Source organism: Nannospalax galili, unplaced genomic scaffold (genome assembly GCF_000622305.1).
Source record: "Nannospalax galili isolate Female #2095 unplaced genomic scaffold, S.galili_v1.0 scaffold1313, whole genome shotgun sequence".
In the NCBI taxonomy this organism is placed as follows: Eukaryota; Metazoa; Chordata; class Mammalia; order Rodentia; family Spalacidae; genus Nannospalax; species Nannospalax galili.
This window is the reverse complement of record NW_008333275.1, coordinates 282,269-297,138: the sequence shown is the minus strand read 5'-3', so window position 1 is coordinate 297,138 and position 14,870 is coordinate 282,269. Positions and strand designations below refer to the sequence as shown.

The 14,870-nt window shown below is 41.0% G+C and overlaps 1 pseudogene; it reads left to right on the top strand.

Moving 5' to 3' along the window:
- Window positions 1–4,515: 4,515 nt before the first annotated feature.
- Window positions 4,516–6,658, top strand: LOC103729811 (annotated as a pseudogene).
- The last annotated feature ends 8,212 nt before the right edge of the window (window positions 6,659–14,870 follow it).

The window sequence follows — 14,870 nt, the reverse complement described above, 5'->3', positions numbered from 1 at the left end:
TTTGTAGGGCAACCAAGAGCAAGTCAATAGCCTGTATTGTTTTGCAGCTCTTGGAGCTCCCTGACCAATAACCCCAAGGGAGGTATCTCATGCCTTGCAATATCTTTTTGTTAGCCTATAGCTCCCGGGGGTTGCATTATTCCACTGTCTGGGTTAACTGCATTAAAACTATTATATATTTATATATTCTATCTATCATCTATCTATCTATCATCTATGTTGGGTGTGGTAGTGCATGCCCTTAATCCCAGCACTCAGGGGGAAGAGGTAGGTGGATCTCTGTGAAATCAAAAGCAGCTGGTCTCATTAGTGAGTATAGTGAATTTCAGCTGGGGCTACTGAGTGACCTTGTCTCAAAATATGTATACACACACACACACACACACACTCACACAATGTGATGTTTTATAACTTATGAATTTGGGTGTCTTATTTCTTTTTTTTCTTTTTTTTTTTGGTCTTATTAACACAGGGTCTCCTTGTAGCCCCAGTGGCCAGAAACTCACAATGTAGACCAGGCTGGTCTGAAACTCACAGAGATCTACCTGCCTCTGCCTCCTGAATGTTGGGATCAAAGGCATGTGCCACCATCCTGGCCTTTCTTTTTCTTTCCATTTTTCAACTAAGGGTCTGTTATACTTTTTTTGCCCCCCCGAAAAAAAACACCTCTTAGATTCATGAATTTTTGTTTGCTTTTATTTCATTAATTTCTGCCATGCTTTCTATTTTTTCTTCCCATATACTCGTTTCGGGTTTGTTTCTGAAATGGCAAAACTAACTCCATTTTGTTCTAGCTGACTTATTTACCCTATGTTTTTGCCCAGCCATCGCACTGCATCCAACCAGGCAGTTCATCTCATGCAGGTATTTTAAGGGAGTACAGCGTTTCTACAATACTTAGAAACTTACAAGTAGCCAGGTAGCAGGTCCAGACAGCAGGTCCAGATAGCCCATACCCCCTCTCAGCTTTAATTGCATCTCTCTGGAGCCTATGGTTTCCGCATTCTGAGAAACTTGTTTTTTGCATAATGAAACTTTTTGTTAATTGTATATCTCTTTGTTAACTGACCAGCCCTTGGTTTGTTGTAACTATGGTGATCTGATGTAACTATGATTATTGGCTTACCCTGTCATGATATAATTGTGGTTTTAAGCTTCATAAGCCCTGCCCTGCTTCTCCTTGGGGTAGAGAGTTCTTTTGGTCATGAGCCCCCTCTCTGAACACTGGCTTGCTAGCTAGCTTACAGAGGACTCCTAATTTGACTACCGCTATGTGCTGTTCCTCTGTGCAGTTTCGCTCAGTGTTACATTTTCCAAAACACTTGAGGTATATCACTAAGCTATTTATTTGTGTTTTTTCTGATTTTTTTTCCCTGCAGCTAACTAGAGATATAAATATCCTTCTTAGGACTCCTTTTAATATGCCTGAGAAGTTTTGGTGTAATGTGTATTCCTTTATTTCCAGTAGTTTAAAAATGTTTCCATTTTGATTTATTTTGTGACCCATTCATCACTGAGAAGTGTATTTTTTTGTGCTTATTGGTCACTTGTGTCTTTTTCTTTGTCAAGTGACTTTCCATTTTTGCTTCCTTTTTGGATGGGTTTATCTGTCTTCTAATTACAGCAATGTTAATGTTCTTTATGCAGTTTCAATAAAAATCCATTGTTAGATGTATGTTTAATAAATATGTTTTCCTGCACTATCTTGCCTCTTCATGTTCTGAACTGTATCATTGAAGAAGTTTAAAAATTTTTTGAAGCCTGGTTTATCATTTTCTATGCTTGACTTCATATTTAGTTGATATTAATGTCTGTTTAATTAAGTATTTTAATTTTTTGATATTTTAATTTATGTGTGTTTCTGTGAGCATGTTTACCAGGTATGTGGAGGTGTCTGCAGAGGGCCAGTAGATGGGCTCAGATCCCCTGGATGCGAATCACCCAACTTGGGTGTGAGAACTGACCTCAGGTCCTCTGGAGGAGCAGGAAGCACTCTTCCTCACCCAACCATCTCTGTAGCCCCCTCAAGTTAGTGTTTTTAAGCAAAGTGTTTAGGTTCACAATGATTTCCCATGACTGTCTAGGTTTTTGCTGTGTTTGTTGAATTTCTGTCTTTCTTCTGCTGAACTATTTTGGTACCTATCTACAAAATAAATTGATGTTAGCTGTTTGGGTCAATGTGTGAATTTTTATTTTGTCACTGATCTATATCACCAGTCTTGGCATGACACGGGTCCCACTTCACATGTCTAAATCCTGCATTGAAATGCACTGATCCTCTGGAACTGGAGCTACAGGCAGATGTGAGCCATGTGGCTATCTGTTTTAAAACAGAATTTTCTGTTTTTAATCTGGGGAAAATACTGGCTTTATTTTTATTTGGAAGATGTATTTATCTTCTCTCTATATTTTTAAAGTTTAATTTTTGGTAAAGTTTATAATTTATTTTCTTAAGTCATGGATCAAGATTGTAAGTGGGATGATGATCTGGACCTGACAATCTCTTTCTGGAAAGGTATTTACTTAATCAGGAATAACATTTCTTTAATGGACTTAGAGCTAATTAGACATTCTATATACTTCTGTTAATTTTGGTAACTCTTGCATTTTAAAATATACATGCTTTTAAATAAATTTTCAAATTCATGTTATTTTATTGTATAAGATTATGACAGATGCACCAAGAAAGACCACAAACTTGGGGCTTAAAAGAACCAATATGACTTCTCTTACTCTTACAGTCCTCAGATTTAGGGTTCATTGAATGCTTTTTGGTTTTGGATGGACAGGATCTCATAGACCAGGCTGACCTCCAACTCACTACACACTGAAGAATGTCTTTGATCTCTTGATTTTCCTGTCCAGACTTCCTAAGTGCTGAGAGTAAAGTTATGCAACCAAGCCCCCTCCCAGATGTGTGCTGTTTTCTCTGGTCTGGACATGCCCATTGCAATCTCTTGAATCAGAGAATTTGTGATGATGAACAGAAGACTCTCATGCAGTTGGGCCCAACTAACTTTCCTTTAGAGAGAGAGAGAGAGAGAGAGAGAGAGAGAGAGAGAGAGAGAGAGTAGGTATTTCAACAAGCCTCAAGAGACTTTGGTGACTTCAAGAAATCCTTTCTATACTTATTCCCAGTTCATGTAATAGGTAAACAATGGACTTAGGGGAGGATCCACTAATATTGGCCTGTCAGTTGCCAGTGATACAGTTTTTTCTATATTGCCTATGTAGATTACATTTTTGTTCCACATTTGTTTTTGTTTGTTTGCTTTGTTTTGAAGACAGGATCTTGCTATGTCCTCCAGCCTGGACTGGAACTTGCTATTTAAGAGGATCAGGCCTTGAGCTTGCGAAAATCCTCCAGCTTCTGCTTCCTTCCCACATGCTGAGATTACAGGTGTGGGCTGCCATGTCCACTACCTTCCCATCTATGAAATGCCAGAACATTTGTGGCTGAAATAGAAATTTCATTGCAGCATGAATGCACTTATTTTCTGTATGAAATTTTATTAATTATATTTGTCTGTCACTTTTTTGTTTTGTTTTGCATTCAACAACTCGATATTATAATTGGAGATGAAGATATTTATTTTACTACATCCTCAATATGTTCTTTTATTGATGTAAATCACTTAAAGTGAGTATGTTAAAACTTTTTGGCAAAGTGAGGCATTGGGATTATTCAGTTGTTACCTGCAGCTCCTTATTCAGATGTCTTTCTTATTTATAAGTCATTAAAGACTTGTTATTTTATTGTTCAAAGAAATTACCAGATTATTCTACTCACTGTGAAAAATACTTTATTTCAATATTGTGCATAATATACAAATTTTGTGTGCTGTTTTGCATAAACATTTGAATAGAGTTCCATAAATTAAAAAAAAAGTTCTGGAATATATTACCATTTTTCTTGGGTTTAGCACTTGGAAAAAATATCAAAGTATCTTATCTACCTATGTGCTCTCAAGTTCCATGCATCCTCTGAGCTTTTGCAATTCATATCATTGTCATTTATGGTGTGAGTTATTTGTTCACACTCCTTTCCCTCAAAATGCCCCATAGTGTTTTCATTTTTTATCTTATACAAAACCGTAACTTACTCATCTGCTTTATGAGTTGAATGGAAGTTGTTAGAATTCAGGATGAAAGGGCAATGTGATAAAGAAGTAGAAATGGAATTCGACCTCAGCAGATGCAGACAGCTTTATTAGCCATGAAGGGCAAGCAGCCTTCCCTCCCTCAGGAATGGAGGTTGTGCATAGGGGTTCTGAGACAACTGGAATTTATAGGGGTCTAGATAATCCCAGAAGGTGGACTGTACCTAATTGGGTGAGGTCATGCTCCTTCCTGGAATCTGGGGAGGAGAGATAGGCAGTTCGTAGAGGGGAAACAGATATCTTCTGCAGAAGGTTCGATAAGGAACTAGATGTCTTCTCCAAGTGAGTTGATGAAGAACAAGATTTCCACTTAGTGCTGCCAATGTGTGCATGGGTGTAGGGCAGTCGATGGAGCATGGGTAGCAGCTCAGGAGTTACACCCAAGAAGAAGTGAGTCTCCCATTGCCAGTAACCATCAATATTGCTTGTCAGTAAGAGGTAAGATGTCATGTTCTATTCTCTGATTCATGCCAGGGTTTTTGGCGACCTGATCTTATACAGGTCTGGTGCATCTAATCAAAGCTGCTGTGAGTGCACATGTGCAATAGGCGTGTCATGTTCTGAACATACAGCTTTACTGCAGATGTCCTGTACACTGCTCTCTCAAATTTTCTGCCCCCTTTTCTGTGGTGATCCTCAAGACTTGAAGAGAGAGTGTATGATAGATATGTCATTTAGAGCTAAGCACTCCATAGTTTATTACTCTCTGTATGTTGACCACCTGCAGGTCTCTAGATTGATCACTATGTATTACAAAAGAAGGTTCTCTGATTAGGGTAGAGAGATGCTCTAATGTATTGGTATAAGGAAAAAGAACTTACATGGTAGTTTATTCCCATGTGTATTAGCAGAAACATAGTATTAGGTACTAACTTAGGGGTTCTGACCTAGCCAGCCATGGATTTTTGTTTCAGTTAATGGTATCAGGCACAATTCTTATCTTGTGAAGTTGGTTTTAAATCCAATTAGAAAGTTGTTGGTTACTCCCATAACACACATGCCACTATTGCATTGGTGCACATGTCCTTCAAGGTTCATCATTTCTGCAACTTGCAGGGCTCACACTCAGTTGAGAGTATTGAATTCTTTTCTACCATGGAAGCATGCAGAGAACCTTCTAGCACTATGAAACCTACCCCAAATCATGAAGTTTCCAGATTTGTACCAGCTTGGTTTCTCCATGGTCTATGACTGAAGTATACATTATTTTAAGCAATAGGGCCTAACCATTACATTCTGGAGGGTAACCAAGTGCAATGACAACAGCCTGCAATATTTTTGTGGCCCCACTGACTGATAGCTCAGTAAGAGTTAATCTGTTCCTGGGAATGGGATTTTTATTTGATAGCCAATGATATCTGAGAGAGATATTATCCCCCTGTTCTGTGATAAATCCATTTAAACCCCTTTACTACACATACAAATGTAGGAATTTTCTATAGTAGTTGTTTTCCATATGACTTTTTCAAAGGTGTTTGGTGTTAGCCCTCTTCATAGTCCTCTTCTAACCTTCCCTCCCTTTCCCCACCTCCTCACCTTTCTTTTTCCATTTTTCTCCTTTCTCTCTTCATTCCGCCTTGTCTGTCATCTCCCTTTTCTTGAAATCACCACCCCATGGCCCCTACAACCCTCTTCAAGGCTCAGGGACTTTTGTGGAAGAGGTGGGCAGAAACAATGTAAGAGTCAGAGGAAGGGGTGGAGTGTTAACTGAAAATGTCCTCTGACCACTATGCCAGCAAGCTATAGTCACATCTCCTTCCCCCTCTCATCAAGGAGCCGAGGAGTGAGGCAGTTACCCCTCCCACCCAATCAATTGACCTTAGGGGTATACAGGGGGAGGGGCAGAAGATATATAAGCTGAGAACATCATGCGGCTCCTCTCACAATTATGTGTGGCTGTCAGGAGGTCATAGGATACATATTTGAGTGTGGACTCTGTGGTGCTCCCATAAATATGGGGCATCCACTCTTCTATAAATAAACCATTACCCTCTCTGCTCTTAAAAAAATTCACACCCTTTCCAGTGGCGGAGTATGGAGACCATGTGCAGACATTGCACTTCAAAAGGGATAGGAAAAGATGGAAGAACAAGGCACCTTCCTTGAACCTCAGGATGCTGAAGGAGAGAACATATCTCCTTTCTGTCATGTATTTGCTTCCTTTGATGATAGTTTTGGCCATGTCACAGATCTTTCTGGCAAGAAATCATCTGCTGAGTGACTGGTGTAATGAAGGTGAAGGCTGACCAACATGAGTCTTCTTCATACGCAGCCAAGTTGGCTGCCAGAATATAACTCAGAGGTATAAGGAGCTAGATATCTCTGCCCTGCATATCAAACTCCGGGCCACTGGAGGAAAGAGGAAAAAACCCCTGGAGCTCAATCAGCCCTCAGAGCTCTGCTTGCTCAAGGATGAAAATTGGATGAAAGAAGGTGTCACCCCCAAGCCCTCTGACAGCACCTGCAGAAAAGGTGGTCGGCATGGTTGCCATCTGTGAACAGGATTTCTCAGATTTTTTCTGTTAACAAATTGCTTCCTATAAGCTTTTTCATAAAAAATGTTCACATCCCTCTCTCCTGCACATAAAATGCTTCCAAGACAACCTCCCCAAAAATCCCAAAACAAAACAAAGTAAACAAATAAGTGATAAAATTAGGGATCCTGAGGGATATTAAGTATTTTACTATTTGGTGCAGGACTTCAAATGTTTCAGGTCTCATTGAACTATACTTCAGGGTTAAACCAATTTAAACCAATAGATCCTGAACTTATTTGTGTATTTAATTAGGTGATTGCTAGCATTGACAAATGGGGATTTTCATGAATGCGAAACTTTACATATGTAAATGGAATATGTGCAAACAAGAAACCAGTCTTCACGGTTTTCTTCACTTAGATTCAATAGATTGATGGTTCCCATGCCAGTGAGTTCTGTAAATAAAATGGTACTCAAAGGAAGCCTGTATGTTAATGGGCTTTAGGTTTTTGGGGTTTTTTTGAGGCTATATCTGTGATTAATTTTAAAGATAATAAAGTGTTCTAGCAAATATATTCTAAAGCAGAAATTCCTATAGGTAGGAATATGTAGCCAAATGTTCATCTACTAAAGGCATATGCAGAGTGTCTGTTATTTCTTCAATAAGAAGAAATTTTCCCCACTTTGCCCATAGGCCCCCTCTTAATCTTCCTGCTGGGGAATGGCTAAAATGGGGTATGTAAATGAGAGGGGAGGAAGCAGGGTTATGGAAGGAAGTATGGGGGTAAAGGGAAGAAGGAACTCAAGAATGGGGAGATCATAGGAGACAGGTATTATGTAGGGTGAAATGGGGGTACTTTACCTGGGGAGGGAGGAGGAAAGGTTAGACAGGGAGAGAGAGAGGAGAGATAAATAATGTTTAGCTGGTGTGGAAAACCAGAGGGAATTGTATTATTTCAAAAGCCTACTGAAAAATTACACATACAATGGTTCTATGAGTCCAGGTGTATAGCTGAAGGCTATATAACAAGAAACAGAGCCAGACAAGAGAAACCTCCTTTTGTTAACTACCTCTTATAATTTTGGAGGACAGTATACAATCCGCTAATGGGTAGAAACAGCTTTAAGGCATAGCTAACTATATTGGTGCAGTAGTGACAGTTTTATCTTGGGGGTAATCAACAGCTACCTAATTGAACTTAAAGCCCACTCAGTTGGAGGGAACTCATGTGTGACACTGTAAACATAGCCAACAAATACACATGGCTGGAGAGGTCATAGATCTTAAAGAAAACCCTAAGTCTGTCACATTCCTACACAAACGTAATTTCTTATAATATGGTAAACACGGATCCTTACTTTACAAACAAGTATGCCAGTCATTACTTGTCAAAGAAGCTTCTTTTGCAACAAAGGAAGACTATTACAGAATCTGCAACTGTAATAGTTCAGACAGATAATAAGTGTTTCTGATATGCCCAATCCTAAGTGAAAATGTACAATGCAGCTTCTACACCTAAGGCTCACACAACGTAGAAGAAAAATGGGTAAAGAGACTGCTAATGTACCTCTCAACTCTCATCAGTGAAGCTCCCTCATGCCACAGAAGACAATGAGCACAAAAGGGCACAAAGAACCAAAGTGTATATAATCAGTGTCTTCAGAGCTTGGATTCGTGAACAAACAGCACTCCTGTATTAGATGTAATCCACCCAGGGCTCAAGGACCATTATGGAAGAGGGAAATGAAAAATTGTTAAGACCCAGAAGGGGTGGTACATGACCATATGGAAACAGGGTCTTCCTGGTGACACAGGATGTTGTTCATATGAAGGTACAGCAATGGTGTCAGCATGCACCACACCCATGCAAAATCAAGCCGATGAAAACCATGCATAGATCTGTGAAAATGGAAAGCAGGACCCAACCTTAGCCGAAGAACTATTGGCAGCTGATAACTGCTGAGTGAGGGAGAGTTGGTCTTCGACTGGGGAATGACTAGATGGGCTGAACAGTCTCCAGTGGATGAGTTCACACCAAGGAACATTTTGGTACTCAAACTTAACATGCATTAACATGTATGACAAAATGCATGAAATTGGATGTGGGGGTTCTAGAGGGTACAAATGAAAAAGGAGTCTGGATATGATTAAGGCATATTATGTAAATGCACAAAAATTCAATCAAAATTACACATTGTAAAAATTCAAATATTGGGTTTTTAACATTTTATTTATTACTTTATTTTATGTGTATGCATTTATTACCCGCATGTGAGTAAGTGCACCTGTGTCGTGCAATGCCCGCAGAAAACAGAAGAGGCTGTCAAATCCCCTGGAACTTGAGTTACAGACAGTTGTTAACAGCTATGTGGGTGCTGGGATTCGAAGTCAGGTCTTCTGCAAGAGCTTCCAGTTTTCTCAACTGCTGAGCCATCTCTGTAGCCCCACAAATAATCATTTTTTTAAAAAGGAAGAAATTTAATTTTGTCATTTTTTTTATTTTGTTATGCCTACACATGTTGTTTACAGATGGTTTTATTTTTCTAATATTCTTTTCAAAGATCCTCAGGAATAATTCACATTTAAATATGTTTTCATTAACAATGAAGTCCTAAAATATTGACAGATCATAGTCAGCACCACGCAATTGCACATCTTTTATTATGATATTATTCCTCTGTGTGTGTATGTGTTTGTGCATGTGTGTGTGTGTGTGTGTGTGTGTGTGTGTGTAAGGAGGGCTGTTTAGGAGCTTAGTTCAGGCTTTACCAATGTTATGAATTTGCCTTTAATGTCTATAGTCTACATGAATATTTCTGGACTTCTATGAAAACAGGTTCCATTCATGTTTCCCAGTTCCTTTGAACTTTCTTATACTTGTTAACAGTGTTGCTGGTGTGTCATTACTTCTCTCTCTGTATACCCTGTCTTATGGTATTGTCGCTCGAGTTCCCTCCGAGTGTCCTGCGCTATCAAGCAATCCATATAACATATCTTTATGTGGATTTAACTTACAGAGGAATGAGTACCCAGTGTCTAGTCCCGTGCCACAGCTCAGAGCCCTCCACATCAGACCATGCCACTCCCATATTCACTGCTAGCATTCGCTCAAGCCTCCAGGGCCAGTGATCTCGCCCTAGGTCTATAAGAGTCAGGCCATTCTGTCTTTGAGCTGCTGCGCTGCTGTGTGTGCCTCACGCCACTCGTGCTACCTGTGGCTCGCAGCTTCCATCCCAAGATGACTCCCAGCAGCCCCCCTCAGTAGTCCATGCTCCATGGCAGGCCCCACCCCTTGGAGGAAGTAGCCAATTGGGAGACACCTCACCCCTTTCCTCCACTTTTACAATCTTCCCATCCATCTTCCACTACGGTCCCTGAATTTTGGAGGGGGTGACAGATGTAGGGCAATCTCTCTTGTATCATGGCAGGATAGTGGTTTCTTGGTACTCCCCATTAGCTGTCTTTAGGCTGTGGCCACTGATCTATCTCAGAGGTGTTTCTTCTACTATAAAGATAACAGAGGGATGTAGACACATTTAAACAAATATGAATGTAAATACAGATGCCTGGAAAATATCCCAGTAGATGTACTATATACATTAAACAGTGTACTCATGATGGTTTCTCCATTAGGCCTGTAGCCTTTCTCAACACAAGGCGTTGGGTTGGTCTACAGCACCAGATGTGTGTTCCACCCCTAGGAGCAGGCCTTATCCAATTTGAAATTTGTCAGTTGTATGTATGTTGGTTGAGCCATTATTGCACTTGCAGGTATTGCTTGGCATGTTCATAGTGTGCAGCAACAGGGTCTATTGTTGAGTAGAATTATAGGAGATCCTTTCTTCCCCAACCATCTGCATAGTGTCTTCTGGCAACATGAACGTCATCCATCCAGTGGCATGGAGTTTTTTGGCTTAGTCTCAGTTCCATCTCTTCTTCTTCTCCCGCACTCACAACATGCAGTGTCTTCAGCAACATGGCCTTACTGACCTTTCTAGTGTATAACTGTGTGTCCCGAATTCTCTCTGGGTCTCCTGCACAATCAGACAAACCATATAATATATTTTATGTGAGTTTATTAACTTACAAAGGAATGAGTACCCAGTGCCTATCCCTGTGCCACTGCAATTCAGAGCCCACCTTATTAGACGGTGCCATGCCTATAGCCCCACTAGCATTCACTCATGCCTCCAGTGCCAGTGATCTCGCCCCAGGTCCACAGGGAGTCAGTCCATTCTGTCTTTGAGTTATTGCACTGGCTTCATGTTTTCTACACCACCATGCTCTACTGGCGGCTCCTGGCTTCCATCCCAAGATGGCTCCTGGCTTCTCTTCCTAGTTCCTGCTCTGTGTCAGGCCCAGACCATTGGAGGAACCAGCCAATTGGGAGACACTCCCCCCCTTTCCTCCACTTTTACAACCTTCCTGTCCATCTTCCGCTAAAGTCCCTGAGCCTTGGAGGGGGTCATAGATGTAGGGCAATCTCTCTTGTATCATGGCGAGATAGTGGCTTCTTGGGACTCCCCATTAGTCATCCTTAGGCCATGGCCACTGATCTATTCTTTTACTATAAAGACAAATGGAAGGAAGTAGACACATTTAAACAAATATGAATGTAAATACAAATGCCTAAAGATAGCCCAGTAGGTGTGTTATACTCATTAAATAATATACTTATGATGGCTTCTCCACTAGGGCCTGTAGCCTTTCTCAACAAAAGGCGTTGGCCTGGCCTACAGCACCAGATGTGTGTTCCACTCCTAAGAGTGGGCCTTATCCAATTAGAAATTTGTCAGTTATACTTATGTGGTTGAGCCATTATTGCATTTGCAGGTATTGCTTGGCATGTTCATAGTGTGCAGCACATGGGGTCCATCATTGAGTAGACTTATAGGGGCTCCGTTCTTCCCCAAGCATCTGTATAGAGCCTTCTGGCAATATGAACATCATTCATCCAGTGGCACAAAGATTTTTGGCTTAGGTTCGGTTTCATCTCTTCTTCTTCTCCTGTGCTCACAGCATGCAGTGTCCCCAGCAACATGGCCTTACCGACCTTTCTAGTGTACAACTGACATTAATGGCAATAGCCTTGATGAATTTGAGGACCTCCAGGAGCTTTCTCTGACCAACAGCTCATAGGGGGGCAACCCACCCCTAGTACTGTAGATTTTCTTAATAGCTGTATATAGCTGGCCTTTGCTTCTTCAGGTATCTTTCAAATGGGTTTCACATCTGTAAAACACTCAAAGGAAGTTTAACATTATATATTAAATAAATCATAGTCAAGGTCTCACACAGCATGGAAAGGTTTTGTGCATTCGTATTAACTGTTTTCTCTATAGATCTTTGTTAGGTACCATAGCATGAGTATGAGGCATTAATTTGGTTAGCTCATTATCATTTTTACTTATCCCTTTGGATTCTTTTATTCTTGATACACTTACAGGTGTTGGCTCAAGTTGTCTTACCCTGTACTGGGCTAAGGAGGCAAGGGGCTTCTCCTGTCCCCCCTGCACTTGTTGGTTTCCTGAGTCAGACAGGCTTTGAGTCTGCCTCCTGACTGTAGCTACATCTTCCTCACTGACCACACCTGGTCTGGGGTAGAACTTGGTGGGAAGAACTGCTTCCACCCCTAGTATAGCATTTATCAGAAGAGAAATGCAGTTTATTTAATCCTTGGGGATTCTTAACCACCCTGGGACAGGTTTTATCCTTTGAATGTCTTTTGTAAATTGTTTTGGTTTTAAAGCCTTCCAGAAATGCCTTAGTACTGAATTTGGTTTTCTATCAATTTTGTCTCTGGGGATTTGGGCTTGACCTAAGTCTTGCCACATTTGTCTTTGAGTAACCCAAGCGGACAATTTCCTCTGTCTGGTCTTTTTTATATCTCTTATAGGGTGTTCTGTTATTTCACAGACATGTTTTACATGCGGGTCAGAATTATTTAGATTTGCCAAAGCCTGTCTCACTTTAAAAAGATCCTGTCTCATCAAAGGGCTTAGTAAAGCCATTAAAGCCCCATTCCTTTCTTGAGGCCCCAGTTGAATTAAGCTCTCGTTCATATCTCTGGTGAACACAGTCTCATCTGGCCCAGTGAACTGGACATCATATATTGCTTTTCTCATACCTAGTTCTCTCAGTAATGGTGCCCCTCTTTTATCATCCTCCAGCCCCTGATAATCATGTTAGTCTCCCTTGGTGACAACCATGTATCTTTAATGCCTTCAACCAGCCATCCCATTAAGGACTACTCCCCCCTGCATTGGACTAAATTGAACAGCCTATATCACAAGGATGCATGGGTGGTTATATAACAGCTTTGAAGCTTCTGAAGGATTTAGACTGACGTCATTTGCTCCCATGTCCCATACTCTCACAAGCCACATGGCCAGGTGCTCTCTGCTTACTTGCTTGTAAGTTTTCCCTAGTTTTAACAGTTTTAGCATGGACTATTTCCTAGCTATCGTACAGTTAGCCTTTTTACTATTATCTCTCTTTTTCTCTGAGTCCTTGGACTTTACACAAGTCAAAGTGTCCCACCTTTTTTCTCTCTCCAGCTCTGCAACTAGGTCTGCCAGTGTGGCATTTTCAGCTTCTCCTGCCTGGGGCCTATCTTTTATGATGCAAATTGGCCACTCTCTTTCTCTGGCACTTCCTTTGAGTCTAGAGAAGGTAAAAGATTTTCTAACTTTTGGGTAACTTTTAACAAATCTTCACATACCTGCAACATATCCTTACATTTACCACATAGGTGTAGCCCCCACTTCTGCATGGCTGGCCTCTTTTTAGTAACCCATTGAAAAAACCACATCAGCACCACCATTAGTGCCCTTCTAAAACTCGTTCTCATTTTTGTCATATCCTGTCAGACTATGCCAATTCTGTGGCCCAAATTCTCTCTATGTCTCCTGTGCAATCAGACAAACAATATATTTTACGTGAGATTATTAACTTACAAAGGAATGAGTATCCAGTACCTAGGCCCATGTCACCATGACTCAGAGCCCACCTTATCAGACCGTGCCATGCCCATAGACCCCCTAGCATTTGATCTCACCTCCGGGGCCAGTGATCTCACCCCAGGTCCCCAGGGAGTCAGTCCCTGGTGAATTGGAGGACCTCTAGGATCTCCCTTTGACCAACAGCTCATAGGGGGGCTACCCACCCCTGGTACTGTAGATTTTCTTAACAGTTGTATTGTTTGGGAGTCTCTGTCTTCATCTTACCCAACCTACATAAAACTCCCAAGAGTCTTACAGCTATAGCTGGCCTTTGCTTCCTCAGGTATCTTTCAAATGGGTTTCACATCTGTAAAACACTCAAAGGAAGGTTAACATTATATATTAAATCAATCATAGACAAGGTCTCACACAGCATGGAAAGGTTTTGTGCATTCATATTAACTGTTTCCTCCATAGATTCTTGTTAGGTACCATAGCATGGGTACAAGGCATTAATTTGGATAGCTCTTTACCATTTTTACTTATCCCTTTGGAGTCTTTTATTCTTGATACACTTACAGGTGTTGGCTCAAGTTGCCTGACCCTGCACTGGGCTAAGCAGGCATGGGGCTTCTCTTGTCCTGCTGCACTTGTTGGTTCCCTTAATCAGACAGGCTCTGGATCTGCTTCCTGACTGTAGCCATATATGTCACCTTCCCATTGACCACAGCAAGTTGCTGGGGGAGAACTTGGTGGGAAAACCTTCTTCCACCCCTAGTATAACCTTTATCAGAAGAGGAATTCATCTTATTTAATCCTTGGAGATTCTTAACCAGCCCCTGTACAGTTGTTATCCTTCGAATGTCCTTTGTAAACTGTTCTTCTGGTTTTAAAACATTTCAGAAACACCATAGTACCTAATTTGGTTTTCTATCAATTTTGTCTCTGGGGATTTGGGCTTGACATAAGTCTTGCCACATTTGTCTTCGAGTAAGCCAACTGGACCCTTGCTTCTGTCTGGTCTTTTTTATATCTCTTATAGGGTGTTCTATTATTTTACAGGTTCGTTTTACATGCTGGTCAGAATCATTTAGATTTGCCTAAGCATGATAGAGGCTTTACACAGATTCTGTCCCATCAAATGGCTCAGTGGTTAAGAACACTGACTGTTCTCTCAGAAGACCCGGGTTCGAATCCCAGCAACCACATGACAGCTAACAATTGTCTGTAACTCTAGGTCCAGGGGATCTGACCATTTCTTCTGTCCTCTGCAGGCATTGTGCAATAGGTG